Source organism: Cynocephalus volans, chromosome 4 (assembly GCF_027409185.1).
Source record: "Cynocephalus volans isolate mCynVol1 chromosome 4, mCynVol1.pri, whole genome shotgun sequence".
NCBI classification, from domain to species: domain Eukaryota; kingdom Metazoa; phylum Chordata; class Mammalia; order Dermoptera; family Cynocephalidae; genus Cynocephalus; species Cynocephalus volans.
In genome coordinates this window covers 43,009,448-43,035,595 of record NC_084463.1, presented here as the reverse complement: position 1 = coordinate 43,035,595, position 26,148 = coordinate 43,009,448, and the positions used below count along the sequence as shown (strand labels likewise).

Here is a 26,148-nt window from a genome sequence, read left to right as displayed (position 1 = left end):
CATCTTCAGAGTTCATTTTCATGTTTTTCAACTTTTCTTTTTTAATTATCACTAAGTCCAACACATAAAATTACACACGTGTGGAATACTAGAAAATATAAGTATATAACCATAATCACAAACTTTAGAATATGTCCATGACTCATCTTATTTGCATCTACTCTTTCACCACTCCAGCTCTAGACAATTTTTAATGCCTTTACTGTTTCTGAAGATAAGCCTTTATAAAAATATCTTAAGTGCAAAAATAAATTATGTAGTTTCCTTGGGTGTAGTTTCTTTCACATAGCTGGACACTGTTGATGATCTTTCCTGCTAGAGCACATATCATTACTATATCTTCTTTGATTGGGGAATAGTATTCTATGACACAGATACACCGCATACATGTTACCTTCTGGTAGTGGATGAATATTTGTTTCATTTACTTTTGGCAATTATAAATAGTGCTGCTATGAGCATTCACATGAGTCTTTGGCCATAAACTTATCTTTTTTTTTTTTTTTTGCATACACTTAAAGAAATTTGAGTAGTACAGTGATTCTAGATAATATTTTGAGAAATTGCCAAAATGTTTTTCAAAGTGCCTGCACTATTTTACATTCTCATTTACAATATGACAGTTCCATATTCTGTAAATCTTTGTTGACACTTTTTATTGTCTATATTATAGCCATTTTATTGGGTGTTATCCTCCTTATGGTTTTCATTTGCATTTCTCTAATCACAATAATGTTCATATTTAAACGAACTTATTGACAATTTGCATGTTTTTTGTAGACACGTGTATTTAAATCCTTTGTCCATTTTAAAAACTTGATTGTCTATTATTGACTTTTAAGAGTTTCATCTTTATTCTGAAATATACCCCTCACACAGATACATAATTTAAACTTATTTTGCATTAATTAACTTGTCTTTTTATTTTTTTTATGGCCTCATTTGAAAAACATAAGTGTCACAATGTTATCAAATGCAGTTTATCTTTTTATTTCCTTCTCTAGAATGTGATTTTGGTGGAATTTCTAAGAAATTGTTACCTAGCTTATAATTACAAATATTTACTCTATTATTTCTCTATAAGTTTTATAATTTTATCTCCTACAAACAATAAGAGATCTATTTTGAATACTTTTCTGAATGGGTGTGATTTGAGTGAGGGGTTCAACTTTATCCTTCTGCAAGTGTATATAATTTTCCCAGCACCATTTGCTGAAAAAAGCTGTCAGTACAAAAGACAGTGTTTTGTGTGTGTGTGTGTGTGTGTTTCTGGAAAAAATTAGCTAGTCTTTGCCATGCAGTATTTCTCCCTTATGTGAGTTCTCTGATGTCTGCTTAGGTGTGACTTCTGACAAAAGATGTTCTACATTCATTACAATCAGCCTTTCATATCCACAAAATCCACATTCATGGATTCAACCAACTATAAATCAAAAATATTTGAAAAAAAGAAAGTATGGCAATTCAAAATATACCAAAAAACTACAACAAATTATATTGTTTTTAATGTATTCAGTAATATAAGTAATCTAGACATGATGTGAAATTGTGCAGCAGAATGTTAGCTCACCACTTCATATAAGACTTGAGCATCCACAGATTTTGGTATCTATGGAAAGTTTTGAAACCAATCCCCTGTGGATATGAATGGACAGCTGTACATTCATAGGTTTTCTCTTTTACGTGAGTTCTCTGATGCATCCTGAAGTGTGCTCATGACTAGTAAGGTTTGATTTCTGGTAGGAAGATTTCCTACATTCATTACATTCATATGGTTTCACAACTGTGTGAGTTCTTTGATGGACACGGAGGTCTGCTTTACTGTAGAAAGGTTTCCTATATTCTTTACATTCATCTGGATTCTCACATGCGTAAATTCTCCAATGCTTGCTGAGGTTTGACTTCTGGTGAAAGGTTTTTCCACATTCATTACATACATAGGGCTTCTCATCTGTGTGAATCTCTGATGCATGCTGAAGATTGACATGTTTGAAGGTTTTTTAACACATTGTATTCATAGGGCCTTTTCTATGTGTGATTTTTCTTACGTTTATTGAGATCCAAGTTATGGTAGAAAGATTTTGTACATTCTTTATATTCATATGGTGTCTCACCTGTGTGAGTATTGTGATATACACTGAAGTCTGATTTACTTTAGAAAATTTCTGAACATTGTTGTCATTCATATGGTTTCTTACCTGTGTGAATTCTCTGATGTCTGGTGAGGTCTGACTTTCTGTGAAAGGTTTTCCCACATTGACTACACTGATATGGTTTCTCACCTGTGTGAGTTCTCTGATGTACAATGAGGCATGATTTACTGGAGTAAGTTTTTCTACATTCTTTACATTCATATGGTTTTTCACCTGTGTGAATTCTCTGATGCTTGCGGAGATCTGACTTCTCATAAAAGGTTTTTCCACATTCACTACACTGATATGGTTTCTCACCTGTGTGAGTTCTCTGATGTACAATGAGGCATGATTTACTGGAGTAAGTTTTTCTACATTCTTTACATTCATATGGTTTTTCACCTGTGTGAATTCTCTGATGCTTGCGGAGATCTGACTTCTCATAAAAGGTTTTTCCACATTCACTACACTGATATGGTTTCTCACCTGTGTGAATTCTCTGATGCCTGCTGAGGACTGACTTCCTGTGAAAGGCTTTACCACATGCAGTACATTCATATGGTTTCTCACCTGTGTGAATTCTCTGATGCACACTGAGGAGTGACTTCCTGTGAAAGGTTTTTCCACATTGACTACATTCATATGGTTTCTCACCAGTGTGAATTCTCTGATGCACACTGAGGAGTGACTTCCTGTGAAAGGTTTTTCCACATTCACTACATTTATATGGTTTCTCACCTATGTGAATTCTCTGATGCCTGCTGAAGTGTAACTTCCTGTGAAAAGTTTCTCCACATTCACTACATTCATATGGTTTCTCACCTGTGTGAATTCTCTGATGCACACTGAGGTGTGACTTCCTGTGAAAGGTTTTTCCACATGCACTACATTCATATGGTTTCTCGCCTGTGTGAATTCTCTGATGCTCACTGAGGAGTGACTTCCTGTGAAAGGTTTTTCCACATTCACTACACTGATATGGTTTCTCACCTGTGTGAATTCTCTGATGCCTGCTGAGGTGTGACTTGCTGTGAAAGGTTTTTCCACATGCACTACATTCATATGGTTTTTCACCTGTGTGAATTCTCTGATGCTTGCGGAGATCTGACTTCTCATAAAAGGTTTTTCCACATTCACTACACTGATATGGTTTCTCACCTGTGTGAATTCTCTGATGCCTGCTGAGGACTGACTTCCTGTGAAAGGTTTTTCCACATGCACTACATTCATATGGTTTCTCACCTGTGTGAATTCTCTGATGCTCACTGAGGAGTGACTTCCTGTGAAAGGTTTTTCCACATTGACTACATTCATATGGTTTCTCACCTGTGTGAATTCTCTGATGCCTGCTGAGGCCTGAGTTCCTGTGAAAGGTTTTACCACATGCAGTACATTCATATGGTTTCTCACCTGTGTGAATTCTCTGATGCACACTGAGGAGTGACTTCCTGTGAAAGGTTTTTCCACATTGACTACATTCATATGGTTTCTCACCAGTGTGAATTCTCTGATGCACACTGAGGAGTGACTTCCTGTGAAAGGTTTTTCCACATTCACTACATTCATATCGTTTCTCGCCTGTGTGAATTCTCTGATGCCTGCTGAAGTGTAACTTCCTGTGAAAGGTTTCTCCACATTCACTACATTCATATGGTTTCTCACCTGTGTGAATTCTCTGATGCACACTGAGGTGTGACTTCCTGTGAAAGGTTTTTCCACATGCACTACATTCATATGGTTTCTCGCCTGTGTGAATTCTCTGATGCTCACTGAGGAGTGACTTCCTGTGAAAGGTTTTTCCACATTCACTACACTGATATGGTTTCTCACCTGTGTGAATTCTCTGATGCCTGCTGAGGTGTGACTTCCCATGAAAGGTTTTTCCACATGCACTACATTCATATGGTTTCTCACCAGTGTGAGTTCTCTGATGCTCACTGAGGAGTGACTTCTCATAAAAGGTTTTTCCACATTCACTACACTGATATGGTTTCTCACCTGTGTGAATTCTCTGATGCCTGCTGAGGTGTGACTTCCTGTGAAAGGTTTTTCCACATTGACTACATTCATATGGATTCTCACCTGTGTGAACTCTCCGATGCTTGCTGAGGTTTGAGGAACTGTGAAAGGTTTTCCCACATTCATTACACACATATAGCTTCTCCCCTGTATGTGTTCTCTTATGGATTGTAAGGGGTAATTTCTTCATGAATGATTTATCACATTCACTATATTTATAGGGTTTCTCTTCTGTGTGTATTTTCTGCTGTTCAGTGAGTTCATAATTTTCACAGAACTTTCTCCAACATATGTCAAACTGAAAAGCTTTCTCTGATACTGGAATTATCTCTTGGGCAAGAACAGCTGACTTATGAAAGACTTTCCCGTACTCAAATTTACAGGACATCTCTCCTATATACGCTTTCTTCTGTTCCAATAATATTGGCTTTGTGTTGAAGGATTTCCATTGTCCAGTATATTCAAAAGCCTGCTGCTGAACATGAATCTTGGAATGCTGATTAAGATACTCACAATGTCTCCACAATTTTCCAGTTATATTAGCCTCATCAGATTTCTCTCCAGCATGCATCCAAACAGCCTCTCTAGGAGGATGTACATTCTGACATACATTGAACTCTTTGCACCTCAGTCCTAAATACTTTTCATTATTTATAATTGAACTTGAAATATGGTTTGAGCTCAAATGAAATGCTTGTTCTATTTCAACTCTCTCCTCAGTTGATGTATTGCTGTTGGTAATTACAACATCCTGCAAATATGTATCATGACGTTCTTGGCTTTTTGTAATTAGAACTTCAACTATCTGAACATCTAAAATAAGAAAAAATTACCATATCCATAAGTCACACATAAGTATTGCTAAAATGAGCATGTAAAAGTAAAGAAGTTTTTTCATATTCTCATGGCATAGGATTGTACAAAAATGAATAGAAATTGGATTTATAAGTATACATGTTTCCTACATACTACAATAATGTAATAAATTGTATTAACATATTTTCTAATGTACAATTTTATTTTTCATTCATAAGAAAATATTTGGTAAAACTTTCACCTATGCTTGGTCATAATTTTCAACCAAGTGCTTATCATCTGACATTTGTTTAACTTATTTTATTTCTCTATTTTATTCTTATAACAACAGTGGGTATCACATAGTGCTTTTTTCCCTTCTTATTCTGATTTCAGTATGGCAATACTTTATTGGATCAGGTAGTTTCAGGTTCAGCAGGAAACCAATTTTCTTTCCTTTAAACAGAAATTTGGCTTAGTGCAGAATTTTGCCCCTATTGTTTGTTTAGTTTTCATTCTTCCCTACAAAAAGGCTATAGACATCTGGAAATTTTTCAGATAAAACATCTCCTTTCCCACACAGTAGATAAAGACATCTTACTACAAATTTCTCATTTAAGCTCACTGCCTCTGCTTCTCAAAAAGCTCCATTTTACCACACTGTGCACCCCTTTTCTGCAGGTTTAAGATATTTGGTTGTCAACCCAGGATGTCCCCACAATATTTCCATTTCTATTTAGCTCCTTCTGAGTTTAACTGGCATTCTACCTCTATTTTCTGGTGCACACACCTCTGCTTTATAATTTGCTGCTTCTGAAGGCTTTTATGTTTTGCAATGAAGTTTCAGTTGTGTCCTATTTCCATAAAAAATAAAGTCTTGTGTACATTCCTTGTTCTCTTTGTTGGTTTAGAATAATATTCACAAAGAGAACGGGAACATGCTAACTTCAAGTTCCAGTACTCCACAAAAAAATCTGAGCCCTTCAACATAAAACTCTTGGTTCACATGATGTTGGGACCCACAATCTCCTGAATCTCCTTCCAAGTCCAGTAGCTCCTTTCCAGGTGCCTATGCTGTATCCATAACAGCTTCATACTTTCTGATTCATGGTACACAATGCTCACTTCTGGACCTCTTTGCTCATCCTCTTATCAACTCCCTAGGTAACCTCCTATATAATTATGGCTTTAAAAATCAGCTGTAAGCCACCAATTTCCAAATTTGTAGCTCCAATAGTGATGTCCTCTCTAAACTCTCAATTTTATACTTATGCAAGTATAATATGTTAAATTTGGAAAAGAGTTAAGTTGAACTTACGCTATGCCAAAGTAAACAATAATCTTCCTAGAACTGCCCAATCTGGATATCCTTCTTAAATTCTCACTACCCACTTTTCTGTCTCTCTCACTGTGGTTACATATTCCTCATGATTCTAATACAAATATTTAGTGTATATTATTATCTTGTTTCTCATCAGAATGTGAAACCTCTGAAAGAGACATTATTTAGATTATTGCTGTTTTAAGTACAAATATATATAAAATAAACAGTACTTAAAACCCACTTAATAATGATGTAGTTTAAAAATATGTGTATAAATAAATGTTTGTTCTATAATTTAAATTTTCCCCCAAACTCATATTGAAGTTTGATCATCATATTAACAGTATGAAGAGTGTGGAAAATCTAACTATGGTATTTGAACTGTAAGGCTTTGAGGAAGTTATTACATAGTGAAGGCCATGCCTTTATGAATGGATTGATCTGTTCATGAAATAGTGACTTAATGGGTTATTGAGGGTAGATTGGTGGCTTTAAACAGCATGTGGACACACTTTTGCCACTCTCGCCTTGTGACACAGTGCACCAACTGTGGACTCTGCTGAGAGTCCCCACAAATGAGAAGACCCCCACCAGATGTGATACCTAAACTTTGGACTTGTCTGCCTACATAACTATAAAAAATAAATTTTGTTTCCTTATAAATTACCTGTTTTCAGGTATAAAATTACAAGTAGAAAAACATGGACTAAAACATTCTGGAAGGAGATGTACATGATAATGGACCAAAAGAGAGCTACCAAGAATACTGATAAAGTTCACAGTAAATAAAAGGATCTAAAACAAGAAAGGTAGAGATTAGATTTGTGGAAGTATATGAACTACTCATTAAAATAAAACGTGGGTATATAAGTGTTAGAGCTCTATTTGGAGATTATATAATGCATGAGTTTCTAAGTAGGCCAGGAGTTCTCTGGTCTGAAATCTAGCAAATATATTGGTAAAAACAGCTGAACATGACCAAAATCTGCTGGACCTTACTCTTTCCAGCCTCAGTGCCCAGGACATACTGACCTTGTAGACTCTGGTTTTGGGAGTCTATTGTCCATTGTTCTGCTTCTTGCTCCAACTTGAAGATCACTTCAGGTTTGGTAATGCAGTACCCTTTAATGGATAATAACAGGGACTTTGCAAAATTGTTGTCAGGTTCTTGAAAGGATGACAAGAGCTCATCTTAAGATGCTATGAAATGACAGGGCCAATTTGAATGTTTCTTTGGAGAGGGATGATGCATTATTTATGGAATAAAATCCTACCTAAATAGCATTAAATCTTATAAGTGGTTCCTTTATTTACCATAGAGGAAGAAAGTACTGCCCCTGACACTGAGGAGTTTCACTCACCCAATGACACCAGGTTGCTGTAGGTCTCCAGCATCACACTCCTGTACAAAGTCCTCTGACCATCATCAAGGTCCTGCCACTCCTCCCATGTGAAGTCCACAGCAACATCCTCAAAAGACACTAACCCCTGTAACAGCACATTTCTCCTCAACTCAAGTCATAAGACCTGGTTCACAAAATGGAAATCTGGAAGTTCATAACTCTGGGGGTGCATGTACATAGGTATCTTACAACAGGTACAGTATTCCATATGGTAGAAGAAATAAAAATCACAACAGGAAGATTCTGCAAGTGTAATAAATTATTAATTATAAAAAATACTACTACAAAGCCACTTTGCAGATCTAGACCATCATTCTTGCTACAGATAAAAGGATGAATAAAATTCTACTCCTCCAAGGGATCTATGATTAGTATGAAGACATAAGTATAAATAATTACCTGAAAAAAAGTGCAAGTTGAACTAATTTAGAACCAAGTTCAATATAGACTGGCTTAAGAAAGAATGAGAAAATAGAGTTCTATTTTGTGTTCAATTTCAACTCCACTGAAATGCCAAAGATGCTTAGCCTTTCCATGTAATGTATGTGAGTAAACAGCAAAAGTCCAGTCAGAAGGGCACAAACAACTCACAATATATTAAGAGAACTACATACGGTACTAGGTATAGGGGATGGGATAAAAACAATTTGACCAAAATCAAATATCAAAAACCTTATGCACTCATTGTTGACTTTAAATTACTTTCAAATTAAAAGCATGTACCAAACATTTCCAAATTTTCTTTCTGTGTCCAAAAATTTGCTTGTGCCCACCCCGGGGTGAATACTGCCACTTTTCAAACCACGAGGTTAAATAATAAGGTCGTTTAAGGACAGGTAAATAACATAATCAGATTTGCATTTGACATTCATCCACTAGAAGGGAATGGTTAAGGTGCATATGGGAGAATCATAGGGGGAAAAACAGAGTAATAGATGATCACCTGTCATCAGGACACACAGCAGTGAGCATAGCAAAGAGGAAAAAAGGAAAGAAAAAGCAGGAGCAGAATATGGTTCTAATTTGCTGTGCAGAGAATAAAAATAAGAGTCTTATTTCAAGGCTATTTACATGATTTCAGCTACATAGGTATTGGCATTGTAAAGTAAATTTGGAAAATGGGTTTTAAAAATAACTATAATGCAGAAGTGACACAGATTTGAACACATTATAATTAAAATATCTGTGAAAATGTCCAAATGGCAATTAGATATATAATTTCAGTGTTTAGGACAGATATCTAAGCTGATAATTAAGACTGAGAAAATAGCAGAATTTCATTGATACCTTTAGCAATCAGAGTTAATGAATCTATAACATTAAATTAAAATTTTAGGGAATCTGCAGAAACATTAATATATAAAGATAGAAGAAGAGAAATAGACTGTGAAGATCAGGAAAAATTTTCTGAATTTATTTCATGAATAAAGGAAAACTCAGTATTAAGAAGTTTACCAATAAAATTGATCACTTTCATAGTTATGAAGGAAAATCATTTGATTATCTACATAAACATTAAAAAGGTACTTCTAGAAATACGTTCCAGTTTTCTATTCCTGCACACACACACACACACACACACACACACACACACACACAAAGAAAAACACTTGGAAATCATCACTCCATTGGAACAACAAATAAAAAGCTGAAGACTGAAAAATCAATAACTCTTCTTGAACAGTAAGAAAGAAAAGGACACAGAGCACACTGCTGCCCCAAAGATTAGAGAGGCAGACAGGCAAATATATGGAGTCATGGCTTACAGGAGTGGATATTTACTATTGGAAACCACCACGGGAAACAGCGTAAGAGCTTGAAAACTTAAATTGTGACTGACAAATTGATGGAGGCTCATCAATAGAGTTGTAGACAACTCTGAGGGTTAAAACTCCAGGAGACCCAGTCATAGCAGGAAACCAAAGTACTATGTAATTCACTGTCAAAAGCATGAACAGGATCCTACAGTTAATAATAAAAAAGATCTCCCCCCTTGCTTTCACCTGTGAGAGCAAAAAGGCAAACATTTAAATATGCCAGAATATTCTATTGTTTATTCATTACCTACTTTGAGATATTTTGTTAAAGAACTCCAAATGGACCAAGACAGCTCCCCCCTCTCCACAGCTTAAGACCACATTACTGAATGCATATTTACAGTAGTTTCTTTTCCCTGTTACATCATATCGGGCTATAAAGAAAACAATTACAAGGCATTTTTAAGACAAAAAAAAAAAACAGAATAAACAAGTAAAGAAACACAGCTGGAAGTGATAGAGCAAGCATCAGAAAAAGCCATGATCAGAATGTTAAAACTGTCAAACAAGTTTTATTTTAAAACTCTGATGAATAACCTTAGGGATCAAATGGATAAAGTAGACATTACTCAACAGCAGATGGGCAATGAAAGTACACATAAAAGTTCTAAGGAAGTACCAAAACAAACAAACAAACATAAAAACAGTAACACAGATCAAAAACAGTGTAACCGAAATTAGGAATGTTTTTAATTGGCTTATTAACAGACTGAACAAGGCTGAGAAAAGAATCTCTGAGCTTGAAAATACATCAATAGAAACTTCAAAATCTGAAAAGCAAAGAGAACTAAGACAGAAAAGAACATAATATCCAAGGACTGTGGGAAAAACTACAAAATTGTCCCATAGAATAATGAGAATACCCCCCCCCAAAAAAATAGAAAGAGAGACAAAAAGAAACAGAATGTATATTTGGAACAATAATGCTTGAGAGCGCCCACAGATTAATGTCAGACACCAAAGCAAAGACCCAGGAAACTCAGAGAATATCAACCATGATAAATGCCAAAAACTACACCTAAGCATATCATTATTAAAACACTGAAAATCAATTTTAAAAAAAAAACTACAAAAAGGAAAAGAGAACAAAATCTTACTTATGGAGAAGAAAAGATAAGAATTACATACAAAATCTGCTCAGAATCCATGCAAGTAAGAACTCAGTGAAATGAAACTCTCAAAGCGTCAAGAGAAGAAACCCACTAACTTAGAGTTCTCTACCCTGTAAAATCATCCTTCAAAAAAGAAGGAAAAATAAAGACTTTCTCATATGAACAAAAATTAAGGAAATCTGCTGCCAGTGTAAATGTCTTGCAAGAAATATGAAAAGAATTTCTGTTGACAGGAGAAAAAGATGCATATAGGTCAGAAATCTTAACCTCCATAAAAAAAGGAACAGAATTAAAGAAGAAATAAGTGGAAGTAAAATAAAAGGTTTTATTTTTCTTATTCTGAATTGATCTAACATATAATAGGTTGTATCCAATAATTTTGGAAACAATGTGTAAAGTTATGTATGCTTTTACACACACACACACACACAAAAAAAAAATTAATAATTTTAAAATAGAAAGTCAATAGAGACTATCAAAAACAAAGAACAAAATATCTGATTTTTTGGAAAGATAAATAGAGTTAAGAATCCTATAAAAAGGCTATGGAAAAAGAGGACCAAAACAACCAATATTAGGAATGAGAGGAGGGGCATCTCTACAGATCCTGTGGACATAAAAGGATAATAATGATATACTATGACCAATTCTCTTGCACACATTTGAAAACTTAGATAAAATGGATCAAATCCTCACAAGATACAATTATCAAAATTCACACAATAAGAAATACACAATATGAATAAGCATATATCTGTTATAGAAAATGAGTAAATCATTAATAATCTTCAAAGCAGAAAACATCCTTCCCAGATGTGTACAATGTTAAATTCAACCAAACATTTAAGGAAGAAATTATAGCAATTCCCTACTGTGTATTGGTACTTCCCAACTCATTCTATGAGGGCAGCATTACCTCAATACCAAAACCAGGAAAAGACATTACAAGAAGAGAAAAGTACAAATCATTACCACTCATGAATATACATGCAAAAGTCCTCAACAAAATATTGGTAAACCTAATCCAAAAATGTAGTTAAAAGAGCTGTGCATTATGATCAAGTCAGATTTATTCCAGGCATGCAAAGCTGGTACACATTTGAACATCAATTAATATAATCCATCACATCAGCAGACTTAAATAGAAAAACCTTATGATCACAGCATAGAACCAGAAAAGCATGAGACAAAATACAGCATCATTCCTGATAAATACTCTCAGTAAACCAGAATTAGAGGGAAACTTCATCAACTTGATAGTCTATCCACGGAAACTACAGCTAATATGATACTTAATGGTGAGAAATTCAAAGCCTTCCAGCAAAATCAGAAGCAAAGCAAGAATCCACCATCTCACCCCTCTTTTCAACATGGTACTTAAAGTACTAGCTCATGCAATAAGATAACTACTTAAAATAAATGGCATACATAAAGGAAAATAAAATAAAATTGTCTTTGTTTACAGATCATATGATAATGTGTAAAAAATCCAAAACGGACAAAAAAACTTCTGGAACTAATAAGTGATTATAATGTGATTGCAAGATCCAAAGTTAATATGCAAATTTGATCACTTTCCTATATACTAGCAACAAACACGTGGAATTTGAAGTAAAAAAAAACAAAAAACGAAAAAACAAAAACCACACTATTTACATTAGCACCCCAAAAAGGAAATAGTTGTGAATCATATATCTCACAAGAAATTAATATCCAGAATACAAAGAATCCTTCAACTCACAAGTCAAAAAACAAATAACCTGATTAAAAATGGGCAAAGGTCTTGAACAGACATTGCTCCAAAGATGATATACAAATGGCTAACAAGCATATGAAAACATGCTTGACATCACTAACCATTAAAGAAATGCAAACTAAAACCACAATGACATATTGCTTCACACACAATAGAAAAAAACAAGCACAGGCAAAATTGGAACCCTTGTCAACTGTTTTGTTGGTGGGAATGTAAAATGGTGCAGCCACTACAAAAATAATACAGTTGCTTTTAAAAAAATTAAAATTAGAATTACCATATAATCCAACAATCCAATTTTGTGTATAAATCCAAAATAATTAATAATAGTAGTGCAAAATATTTGCACAACTGTGTTCATGGCAACATTATTCACTTAAAAGTTGGAAGCATTCCAGATGTCCTTAGAGAAATGTGAATACAGAAACAAAACATCTTATTTTCATAAAGGAATATTAGATAGCCTTAAAAACAAAGAAAGTCCTCACAGTCTTATTGTATAACATGGAACTTTGATAATATTATGCAAAGGAAAATAAGCCACTCACAAAATGACAGATATTATATGGCTCCACTGATGAAAGTCAAATTTTTAGAAACACAAAGTAGAATGGTGGTTGTCAAGGTCTGGGAGGAGAGGGAAATTGAGAGCAGTCATTTAATGAGTACAGACTTGCAGTTTTCCAAGATAGAAAGTTCTGGATATCTGCTGCACAACAGTGTGAATATACCTAACACCACTTAAAGGTTAAGAAATGGTTAAATTTATATGTGTATATGTGTTTTTTTACTGAAATTAAAAAGATTATTTTGAAAATAATTTTCAGAGGCCAGTAGTTGATCATACTGAAAAATAAATGAATAAATAAATAAAAATAAATTGAGTACCCAAAAACAATTTAGGAAAGTAAAAACAGAGGACAAAATGGCAATTGAGACAAAGAGAAAGTGGGAAGCAAAATAGCAGACCTAACTCTAACCTTATTAATAATTTGTTTCAGTTGAATTGGACTAAATATTCTACTTTATGCAGAGACTGTCAGCCTTGATAGGAAAGTAAGACCCAACTATATGCTATCCACAGAGACATGGTTTAAATACAAAGACACAAACAGAGTAAAATTTTAAAAAATGGAAAAAGATGTACTACATTTACAGTAAGTATAAAAAGCCTAAGTTGAGATATTAATACTAGCAAAAAGAAACTTCAAGACAAAATATATCAACAGGGAAAAAAGACAGCCCTTTCATAATAACAGAAGGATTATACATGAGGAAGATGTAACAATTATAACTATGTCTGTGCCTAAACACAGAGCCACAAAGTACACTCATGTGGTGCTTAAAGACTGGGTAAGTTCTGAAAAATGTGTCATTAGGCAACTTTGTCACTGCATGAACCTCATAGAGTGCACTTACAGAACCTACATGGTACAGCCTACTACATAACTGGACTATGTAATGTAGATTACTGCACAGATATAAATGGGGTCTGTTGACTAAAATGTTATGTGGCACATGAGTGTACCTGGAAAAGAATAACTGAGCTAAAGTGAGAAATTGACAAATCCACATTCATAGTTGCAGAATTCTTTTCTCTCAATAACTAATGAAATAACCAGATAAAATTGTCAGGAAGAATACAGATACAATTGACAAAATTGTAACTATATCATATTATGGATATGTATATTTGTCTCTGTTTCTGCCTCCTAGCATACAACTCCTAAAATCCTTAGACTCTTCAAAGTGATGAGTGTCACTTTGCATGCTAATCAGTTGGCTGGTGGCTGGCTGCACCTGGGTAAATTCAGGATGGGAGCTGATTGCCAGCGGAGCCAACTTTGTAATTAGAGGGTTGGGACTTGCAGCCCACACCCCCAACTTCCAGGGTGGGGAGAGGAACTGAAGGTTAAGTTGATCAACAGTGGCCTATGCTGCAATCAATTGTGCCTAATGAGACCTCCATAAAAACCCAAGAACACAGGGTTGAGGGAGCTTCAGGACAGTTGAACTCATCCGTGAGACAGGAGGGTGGTGTACCTCATATCCAAGGGAATGGAACCTCCTGTGCCAGGACCCTTCCAGACCTCACCCTTTGTATCTCTTCACCTATTTGTATTTTTCAAAATGTCCTTTGGAATGAATAAGTGTAAGTAAATGTTTCACTGAATTCTTGGAGCCCCTTTAGTAAATTAATATAGACTAAAGAGAAAAAAGGGCATTGTGGGAGCCAGTCAGAAGATCCAGGAACATGGACTTGCAACTGGCATCTGAAGTGGGGATAGTCTTGGGGATAAAGCTCTTAACTTATGAGATATGATGCTACCTCCAAGTAGATAGTGCCAAAATAAATTTGAATTAGAAATGCACCCTGCTTGATTTCTGCTGCAAAATTGCTTCTGGGCTTAGTGTATGAAGAGAAATCCTCATGTATCTGGTGTCAGCTGCCAGCAGTGTGTTCTGAGTATAGGAGGGGAAACTGAGTATGTTTTCCCCATCCAACCTAATTGATATTTGTAGAGTACAATCTGAAGCTGCTATGAGTAAATGTGTCCACCAATGTTAATGTGTTGGAAACTTGATCCCTATTATAACAGTGTTAAGAGGGTAGGAAATCCAATTATAATATTTGCAAGGTGGGACCTTTAAGAGGTGACTGGATTGTGATGACAATGCCCTGGGGAATACATTAATCCACTTACAAAGTAATGGATTAATGTGTTAATGAGGTATCATGGGCATAGACTGGTGGCTTTGTACACTGGGCACATGAAAGTGCTCTTGCCATTCCCACCATGTGTTAATCTGCATTGCCATAGGACTCCCTACAGAGGCCCCACCATGAAGAAGATCCTGGACTTGATCTTAGCCTCCAAAATTGTAAAATATAACCTCTTCTCTTAATGCATTGTCCAGTTTCACATATTCTGTTGTAAGAAACAAAACAAAAAAAAGAAAAGAAAAGAAAAGAAAAAAAACCAGACTAATACAGAAACACTCATCAAGACACAGTACACACTGACCTATAAAACAAGTCTCAAGACTGAAATACTATAAAATATGTTTTAACCACAATAAAATTAAATTAGAAACCAACAACAAAAGTATATTCACAAAGTCTCAAATATTTGAAAATTACATGACACACTTTGAATGGAGGCTAAAAATCAAAGAGCCTGTGTCGGCTCTGTGGGGGTAGTTTTGGTCTAATGGATTTTAATGCACAGAAGCCTGTGCTTTCTAAAGTAATGATTACATCATTTCTTGTATCAAAAGGCCAGAGTTAGATAAAAGGTGAAAAAGAGGCCATTGGATCCCCAAATTACTATAAGCAAGAAATAGAAAAAAAAAAAAAGTTGGTCAAGTACAAACCCAAGCATGTGAGGAATAAGGATACTGACAGAAAATTGTGACAGCCAAAGGGGAAGTGTAAAGAGTCACGAGGAAACTTTCCAGGGAAGAGGACCAGGCCCTGTTCAAAGAACTACAGCACATGGCCAGTGGGAATAACTAACTGATCAGACCAGTGTCTACAGGTGCCTCTCCTTCCCACCAGCCCTCTCTGAAAGGAAGTGCCCACACGTTCCTGCCAGTGTCTTCACTGTGAGGTGGGTGTGTCTGGAGGAGCAGATGACAGGCCACAGGACCTGTTTATGTTGGGCTTTCAGCCCGTTCTTTAACAGCAAAACATTTCTGAGGCTCTTGAGAGCGGAAAATTATATTGTGCACATGACAGCATTTTGTGAGAAACTGTGGTCTTGAATTTTTTTTACCTTAAGGTACATTTCTAATAGCTACAAGGAAGTATTCAACAGGGAGTTTAATCTATGGTTGAAAGGCTGGAAAAGAGGTACAAACTGGAGAGGAATAGGTCTGAAAACTACAGAGGATTGAATCTCTCAAGAAGAATTGCAGAGTGAGAATAGGGCCCAGGATGGAGTGCTTGGATGGACTCTGCTACAAATAGAAAGTAGAAGAATTCAGAGAAAAAAGAAACCATCAGTGAGGTCATCCTAGCAAGTAACACAGAAGAATTTCTGGGAAAAGGTCATGAACAGCAGTTTCAAATATGGCAGAAGATTCAAGTAAGGCAAAGGCTAGAGAATAGTCATTGAAATTGATTAAAATTTAGGTGATTGGCAAACTTTTGAAGAACTGAACTAAAACTATATTGAGTGGGTTCAAGAGCAAATGAATGGTGAGAATATTTTCCAGAAAATATAACTTTGCACAGTGTGCTACACACCTGCATGAACACAGGAACTGAAAGAAACTTATAGAGTTATTCAAGAATCTGTGGTTGACTCCATCCTCCCGATGATCCAGGTTTTAGCTGTGAATCAAATAAGGCCTTCCAAAAGCTGTTGGGTTCACACTGTTTTAGAAATTCCAGAAAAACCTTTTTAAGGGAATTGTTCTTAAGCACTAGGTTACTGTTTTTACTGCAGAAAACTGAAAGTATTTGTTTTCAAATTGGTGGTTAAAAAAAAACCTTCCACAACATACTCAATGAAAATTGTCTGTCAGACTTTGGTGGCAACAAATCTGGATGTTCCGTAAAAAATGTAGCATACTGTCCTCTCAAATTTCATTTCAATCAAGAAACAAAAGTTCCTTTTTGCCATGACATCAAAAGGACTGGAGACAAATTTGCACTCAGCATGGAATATCCTAACTTCTGCCTACCTGCTGTGTCTACATGCCAACTTTATCTTTTATTCCTACATTTCCCACAAGCTAAGTTTTACTTATTTATATTTTTCTATTTTAATTCATGGACCCCATAAAGGTCATATATACAATGTCAGACAAAGTAAAGAACATAAACAAACAACTCACCAAAGACTTATTCATTTTTTGTTGCTCTTGGAAATGCAAATAGCACTCTGGCTGCACAGCTGAAGGAGAAAGAAAATGGAGTGAATTAAGAAGAGAACTGGTGTGACTTGATCTTAGATTCTCCTGACCAAAACACTGCCAATTAGCTGGAAACAAGAACCACCACCATCAGCAACACAACAGACTTTTCTCCCTATTGGATGATAGTCCTTTATGCCTCAAAAAGAGGCAGCACATAACTAACTGAAGATGCATCTACAAATACATTAATTGACAAAAAGCAGACAATTTAATTTGGGGTTAATGAAAACCGATGAGGGTACTTAAAAAGTCTGCATAAACATTAAATTAAAAGATAATGTGAATCCTTCAATACAGTTTTTGAAGTCCCCTCACAGATTACCTACTGCTTTAGCAACATCTAATTTTACCTTAAGATATAATTTAATCATTTAAACCAAAGAACAAAATATCATGTCTTCACTAAAATTAATGTGATAAAATATACCTAGGCTGTATTAACCATTTGCCTATTAATACAGGGATTTCACACAGGAGTCCACATGAGTGTTTCCACTATAACATATCTTGCTTTTATATACCTAAACATCAGAAAAGTGTACATCTTGCACCCCAACATTTTTTGCCCATAAGTATAAGAAAAGACATACATGATACATATTTCTTGTGGTACACTCTTCCAGTAATAATTTCCAGTGTCAGGTATCCCTGTATCCATCTTCTCATATAGTATGTTCTCGCAATAAACTGGGCTTTGCAATTGATTTTCTTTGGCCACTAAGACATTAGAAAATGTGATGCAAACATTGCTTCGGAAAGTGACTGCCGTTGGTGCTTGCCTTCTTAGACACAGTTATGTTGTAAAGAAGCCTGGGGCTACCCTGTTGGAGACACAGGACCTACCCAAGAGCCACCAAAAACTACAGGGCAAGTGAGTGATGACATCTTAAACCAACCAGCCTCAGTCGGGGCACAAGCTGACTGAAGCCTCATTTGTAATCCAGGCAACACTAACATAGAAACTGCCCACCTGAGCACACTCGAAAAAGTGTTTCCATAGCAAATACACATGTAGCAAATGAAATGCATTTTGTGTTTATTTCTGTTTTATAAGTCATTGAATTTTGGTTAGTTTCTTACCAATTTCCTTAGCAAATACCAACTGTTACACAGAAGATGCCAGAACTCAATAGAAACAAAATTATTTGGAAGAAGACATTTTAAATTACATGTCAAAAATAGTCAATAGAAATTCAAAATCACACACAAAAGTTTTGAAAATCACACAGAATGACAACTGGATGGACTTCAGTGAGGTTGTTAGAGCTCAGGGAGGCCACGTGAATTATATAAAGCAATTGGTTGCATCAGTAAAGTATGTTGTAAGTTTTTAAAATTTATTTTTCAAGTCATAAACAAGTCTATTTACCTAAAAACATAAAAAATAAAAAGTGTCTGTTACTTATAAGCAAGTATTACACTGTAACTTAATTACATTTTAAGATATAGGTGTGGGGCCACCTTGTGGCTCACTCGGGAGAGTGCAGCGCTGGGAGCGCAGCTGCACAGCGCCAAGGCCGCGGGTTCAGACCCTATATAGGGATGGCCATTGCGCTCACTGGCTCAGCACAGTGCAGCCGACACCAAGCCAAGGGTTACGATCCCCTTACCGGTCACAAAAAAAAAAAAAAGAAAAGAAAAAAGACATAGGTGTGGAGGAGAAGAGTGATGCAGTCTAATTTGCCCATTTTAAATAATGTTAAATAGGCTCCCATTATATCCTTGCAGATTTCATAATTTTTAAGAACAGATTACTGACATTAAGTGGAAAACACTTGTGTTGTTTACCCTTTGAAATCATATAATCCATAGAAAGTTTTGGAAATAAAAAAGGATAGTGATATTTAAGGCAAAGTATATTAAAGCAATGTTTAATCTAAGTTAATTTCATTCTCACAAAGATAATCTTAAAAGTAAACAAATGATTTTTTATATATTTTTAATCTTACTTTTATTGTAACATAGTTGATTGTACATATCTGTGGGGTTCAGAATTGAATATCGATACCTGTGTGCAACATGTGATGCTCAAATAAGGATAACTGGCATGTTCAACAATATACAATGTCATCATTTTTCACAGCTCTTTATCAATTCCTCCCTCCCCCTTCCCCTTTCCCCCCTCTGGTAACCTCAGCTCTCCTTTTGAAAAGTTCAATGTATTATTGATTGTTTTTCTTTCCTTCTTTTAATTTATACATTTATTTTTTAGTGCCCACTTATGAGTGAAGGCATGCAGTCACTTATTTTGACTTAAGTGTGGCAAAAGGATAACATTATCCAAAAAGTCAGGCTGTGTAACATCAACAGATTATGTGACCATGGGCAAATCACATCTCCTAAAATCCATTTTTAAACAATCTTTCTAATAAGGTAGGAATAACTTGGCAAACACTTCCTGAACTATTGAGAACAACTATCAGGATAGTGAGAGCCTCAGGATTATCTCTAGATGCCACAAATGGTGATAGGCTATGTTTGAGAGAGCTCAGACACTCGAAACAATCAGGGAAGATAGAAGAAACGAGAGCGTGTTTGGAGGGCACTGTAGGCAGATCCTCTCAGATATGACAGGTTATTCCTTCATTCCAGGCCATACATTCAAGCCCCCTACTATAAGTAACATTTCCTAGGCCCTCGCCTATACTCAAACTCATGTCTCTTTTTTTTTTTTCGTGACCGGCACTCAGCCAGTGAGTGCACCGGCCATTCCTATATAGGATCCGAACCTGCGGCCGCTGGGAGCGTTGCCGCGCTCCCAGCGCAGCACCCTCCCGAGTGCGCCACAGGCTCGGCCCAAAACTCATGTCTCTTTTGAAAGATGGTGCAAATCTTTCAATAGCACCCAGTCCCCAATAGCTATTGCACGAGAACACCTCATTCAATCAACCAACTCGTGTTCACTCCAGACACTAGGATCAGTAATGGGTTGGGCTGTGCAAAGCTAGGATCTTGACCTTCTGGGACATTTTTGCCTGTGCACTGAAGCACTATTGAGAGGTCTCAGGTCAGAGGGGAATTCTTGCAGGGGAGATTCCAATTCACTGGGCACCATCCTTCAAACTTTTTAACACCTCCTTTACTCCTAAGAGAACTGGACCATCAGCCAGTGGCCCAATCTTTGTCCTAGAAGTCACTGTCCCTGGAGACTCGGTCATGTACAAACATCTGTAGACTTGGACCAGAAGTGCTAGGCAGGCTACACAGTGCTGGAGGGAACAGAAACTACACTTGCTAAAAGAGACACCAAGACGCCCCACAGATACAACTTGCAGAGAGTAACACTGAGTGTGCACACGCTTCACAATTCTTTCTCTGGGAACTTGAGGCAATTTCGCTACTATTGTGAACGCGCTCATCTTACACATCAGTAAACTGAATGTCACTAGTTTAGTACCAGGTGCCCTCATGGCAGGGCCGCAACGGGAACTCACCGCACACCTCCCAGGCTCACGCTGTCTTCAGGCGCCCCCACTCCAGACCCGCCGCCATCTTGGTCTTGACCCCCAATGGCGGAGCTTCTGCAACGGGCTTTTGTTCTCCAGGAAGGACAAGCCCTGCCTTCTGCAGGCCCACCTTCCTCTGACGAAGCAGTCGACAGAACAGGGGGAGGCCCCCCTTCCCCAGCCCAGGTCCATGGTTCAGACCAGCCCATCAGGCTCCGCCCACCTCAGACCGACCAGCGGACCTGTTCCACCAAACGCTGAGACACCCGTCTGCTCCACAGGGTCCCCTCCTTCACCCTCGCACCCACCTTCAAGGACACAGACTCCAACCACAGAATCTCGTCAGCACCGTGGAGGTGGCAGCAGCCTCCGGAAGATGAGGGGAACGGGCAAGGCCGCACATGCGCACCAGAAACCCAGAACAGCCCTGCCCGGATCCCGTGCGGATGACGTCATTTCAAAGCCAAACTACCTTTCCCAGGTTGCAGAGCGAACTGAGTGGCACATGCGCAGAAGAAACACAAGGCCGGTTCCATAGCTCTCTGCAGGCGATGTCAACGGAGGATGAGACTTTATTTCCCACAAGCCTCTGTGGTTCCCCCTTGGGAACAATGGAGGAAATCTTTATTTCTCCAGCGGGAAATCTGCTACTGGGACACCAGGCCGTGATGGAACAGCTGTGGTCTCTATCCAGATGTTGGTGATGAGGAATTCTGATTCTTGATTAAATCCTTATTTGATGAGAGACATTGTGGTGATAAAGGGAAAATTCAATGTGGGCAAATGAGTAGATGATATTAATAAGTTCCTTTTTTAAAATTTTTATTTCTGATATTAGTATATCTGTTATATAGATATATATATCGCTGTTATAGAACCCAAGTCTATTTTCTACAGATGCATTTTAAAGTATGAAAAAAACTGTTTCCCTATTTGACCTCATTTTATTTTTATTTTATTTTTTAATGTTTTTAATTTTTTTGAAGTAACTTATTATACATATTTGTGTAGTACGAAGTTAACTATCAGTAGTTGTGTACTACGTGCGACGGTAGAATCAGGATAGTTAGCTTATTCATCATCACAATATGTAATCATTCTTTGAAAAGATTTAACAAGCCAGAAATTATTATGGTAACTTTCTTCCAGTTCATCAAAAGATGTTTGTTTTCATCCAATAAACTAATTTGTGAGTCTCCAATGGATTTTATTGTACAATTGGGAAAATGCTATTGTGTATATAGTGAAATAAAATAGCAGGTCATAGGGTAGGTGCACTCCATAATCCTGTGTCAATTTACACTTGCAGTATCTGATAATTATTTGCCCCCAAACCCCCAGGTCCTGTTCATTCATCCATATATGCATCAGTCAAATATTTCATTATATGTTTTTGTGTGTTTTTGAGTGTATGTGATGGGCCTGAACTTTCCCTTTTCTTCCCTGGTTTCTGCCACAGACTTGGCAAGGAGTTCTGTGCATGGGTTTCTCAAGCCCCTGCTACCACTGAATTTTCTTTTCAAACAGAGAAATGCCTGGCTTGAGTCATCAAGGTTGATGTGGGCTTGAGTGGTAGAATGAGACCAAAATTGCTCAGAGATTATTATCACGGGGATCTGGTGATAGTCAGTAAGATTGAGAACAGCGGCTACTGTTTAGGATAATCTAAGAATGGCATTTTAATAAATATGTTCTGACATAATAATTTATCATAAAGAGGAAAGAAGAGAAAAAGCTATGTGTCAACAATGAAGGTGCAATATATACTATACCCAGATTAACAAAACTGAAATAATTTGTTGCTGGTAGATGGGAATACAAGAAATAGAAAAAGTGTTCTTAAGCCTGGAAGCAAATAACCCCAGACAATAATACAAATTCACACAAACAAAAAAACATGGAGCCACTGTAAAGGTAAATGAGAAACTATAAAAGGCAATATAAGTGCACATTGTTTCTACTTTCTTCTCTTAATTGACTTAGAAAGAAACCTCATAAAGTTGTATATCTACATTGTATTGTTCTTCCTACAACATATAGAAATGTAATATACCAGAACTGATGAAGACCACCAGGCTAGAATTTTCTGAGGTCCTAGTGTGAAATCCACAGTCCCAGACCTTCTGTTTGGCCACAGCTGAGGGACATTACTCTCCATGAGAGGGTCTCATAAAAAATGCTGCCCATGCAAAAGCAATCATCTCAGCATCCAGCCACATGGACACATTGAGGTCAATGTGCATGTTTGACTTATTGTCTAACACCAGTGTTTAATGGGATGAAGAAAAAGAGTGCTTGAAATACACCAAAATGCTTCTACCATGAGGTTCATATTGGTACATAGTGGTAGTCACATTTACTAAGCTGCTGGTCACAGGTCCACTGGTGTCATGTCTAAGAAACTACTTCTCAAAGCAAGGTCACAAAACTCTGCTTCTATATTCTCCCATAAGAGTTTATTTTTTACATTTAGGTTTATGATCCGTTTTGAGTTAATTTTTGTGTATGCACCGAATCAAGAGTTTAACCTCATTATTTTCATTGTAAGTATCCATTTTTCTAAGCATTATTTGTTGAAAACCCTAAATTTTACCTTTACATTGTCTTCTCGTATTTGTTGATAATCAATTTACCATAAATGTCAGGATTTGTTTGTTGACTTTCAATTCTATTCTACTGATACATATATTTTTTTCTGTGCTCTGTCGCTATCACATTGCCTTCATTACTGATGCTTTATAGCAAATTTTTCAGTATTATGTTGATTATACTGGGTCGCTTGCACTTTCCCATAATTCTTAAGATGAGCATTTCTAGAGGAAAAAAATGTAGCTTAAGTTTTAATACGGATTGTATTGAATCTACATTTCAGTTTGGCAAGTATCATTATGTTAACAATGAATGTTAGCTACGTAAACCAGACATGTATTTTTATTTATTTAGGTCTTTTATAATTTCACTCAAAAAAGCAGTTCTGTTTTTGCTGTAAACATCTTGAACTTTCAAAAATTTATTCTGAAGTAGGTGTAAGATTTTAGCAGATATTCTTTATCAGGTTCCTTCTATTTCCAGTTTGTTGTGTGTGTTTAATCACGAAGATGTGTTACCTTTTTTTTATGCTTTAAATGCACATATTGGGAATCAGCTTCTTCTACAGACACTTTAAAACCAACGGTTCATCTTCCTTTCTGTTTCTGGATCCTTCTCTCACAAACGCAATCTTTCTGAAGGCAAATCAGATTCTATGTATTAAAAACAGGGTGAGTGGATGAATGAGTAGTTGAGAACCCTTGATCTCAGTTATCCTTGCAGCTGACTGCTGTGTTATTGAGGAGGTTTGGTTTTCACTCCCATGAAATGTAAATTAGAAATTCAAATACCAGGGGCCGAGCCCATGCCACACTCGGTAGCGTGCAGCGCTGGGAGCGCGGCGACGCTCCCACCGCGGTTTCGGATGCTATATAGGAATGACCGGTGCACTCACTGGCTGAGTGCCGGTCACGAAAACGACCCCCCCCCAAAAAAAGAAATTCAAATACCAATAATGTTAGAGGGCAGGAAGGAGGATACCTGTAGAGTGCACACTTTAGAAATTTGTCTTCTCTTTATTTACTGTGAAGTGGAAATATTAGCACCAAGGGAGAAGAACTTGTAGAAAATACAGCATATCAAAGGTGTGTGTAGCTGAAAATAAAAGAGAAAAATAAGTAAACCTTTATTTACACAAGGATTATGTTGAAGGAAGTAGAAAAGATTTTGGCCATAGATTTCAGAAGTGGGTTTGTGCATTTTGAAAATACTGCTTCTGGTTTATTTTATGAGGGGTCTGATACCATCCTATCTATTTCAGAAGTCTGGATGGTAACCACTGTGTCTGCCTCCATCATGTGTGGGAAGTGTCTGTTCCACATTCTCTCCTGTTACAGGTAAGAGGGCTCTGGGAGTCACCTGTGGGTCTTCAGCTGGAAAGCATGTGACAGGCTGTTCTTGAGTTCTCGCTCTGTTTCCTTCTCCCTGAGTCTCATGGGATATCTGTAATCTAAATGCTGTGCACCCTGGTTGTCTGTGATTGTAGTCAAATGCCTCAATGACAATCTCCCAGTCACTTGTAGGCTATTATGGGAAGGAGCAGACAACATTTGGCTGGGGAGGGGAGCAGCAGGTTACAGACATCCAGTGAGACTCCCCACCCCAGCCAAATGTGTTTACTCCTTCCCACAATAGCCTACAAGTGACTGGGAGATTTTCAGGGAGGCATTTGACTACAATTACAGAAAACCAAGGTGCACAGCATGTCGGTTTTTAATTCAATAGATATAATTTCCTAAATGGTGTAAGGTAAGGGTCCGACTTTATTTTTTTTGCACATGTGTGTCCTGTTTTCCCAGCATTATTTGTTGAATAGACTACCCTTTCCTGATTGTGTAGTCTTGCCATTTTGGATGAGGATTATTTGAACATATATGAGGGTACTTCAAAAAGCTATCTTTTATTTTATTTTTTCACAAATATTTTGAAGTACCCTCTTGTGTGAGATTTTATTTCTGGGATTCCTGTTTTATTCCACTGGTCTAAATCTCTGTCTTTATGCAAGTTTCGTACTATCTGGATTACTGTAACTTTGTAATATGTTTGGAAATCAGAAAGTGTGAGGGCCAAAATTTGCTTTTCGCCCATCTCTAGTATCTTTAGGTTTGTTCTCTCCTTCTGAATGTTCAACATATTGTTTTGGCTTCTTCCTTCCTTCCTCCCTTCCTTCCCTCCTTCCTTCCTCCCTCCCTCCCTCCCTCCCTCCCTGTTAAGAGTGAGAACATGTGTTATTTCCCCTTCCTTGTTTGGTTTATTTCACTTAACATGATTTTCTCCAGACACATCCATGTTGCTGCAAATGGCAGAATTTCATTCCTTTTTATGGCTGAGTATGTATACACATTTTCCTTATCCAGTCATCAATCGAAGGACATTTAGGTTGGTTCCATATTTTGGCTATTGAAAATAGAGCTACTATGAACATGGGAGTGCACGTATCCGTTTAGCATGATTATTTCCATTCCTTTGGATATATGCCCAGTACTGGGATTGCTGGATCATATGGTAGTTCTATCTGTAGTTGTTTCAGGAACATCCATACCATTTCCCATAATGACTGCACCAGTTTACAGTTCAACCAGCAGTGTAGAAGAGTTCCCCTTTCCCCGCATCCTTGCCAGCATTTGTTATTCTCAGTCTTTTAATAATGGCCAGTCTAACTGGCGTGAGATGATATCTCAATATGGTTTTGATTTTCATTTCTCTAATGATTAGTGATGCGGAGCATTTTTTCATTTGTCTGCTGGACATTTGTATGTCTTCCTTTGAAAAACGTCTATTCATCTTCTTTGCCCATTTCTTAATTGGATTATTATTCATCTATATATTTAT

General features: G+C 36.9%; 1 pseudogene; it reads right to left on the bottom strand.

Annotated features, from left to right (window-relative positions):
• Positions 1-1,279: 1,279 nt before the first annotated feature.
• LOC134376065 (zinc finger protein 717-like) lies at positions 1,280-20,439 on the bottom strand (annotated as a pseudogene).
• Between the last annotated feature and the right edge of the window lie 5,709 nt (positions 20,440-26,148).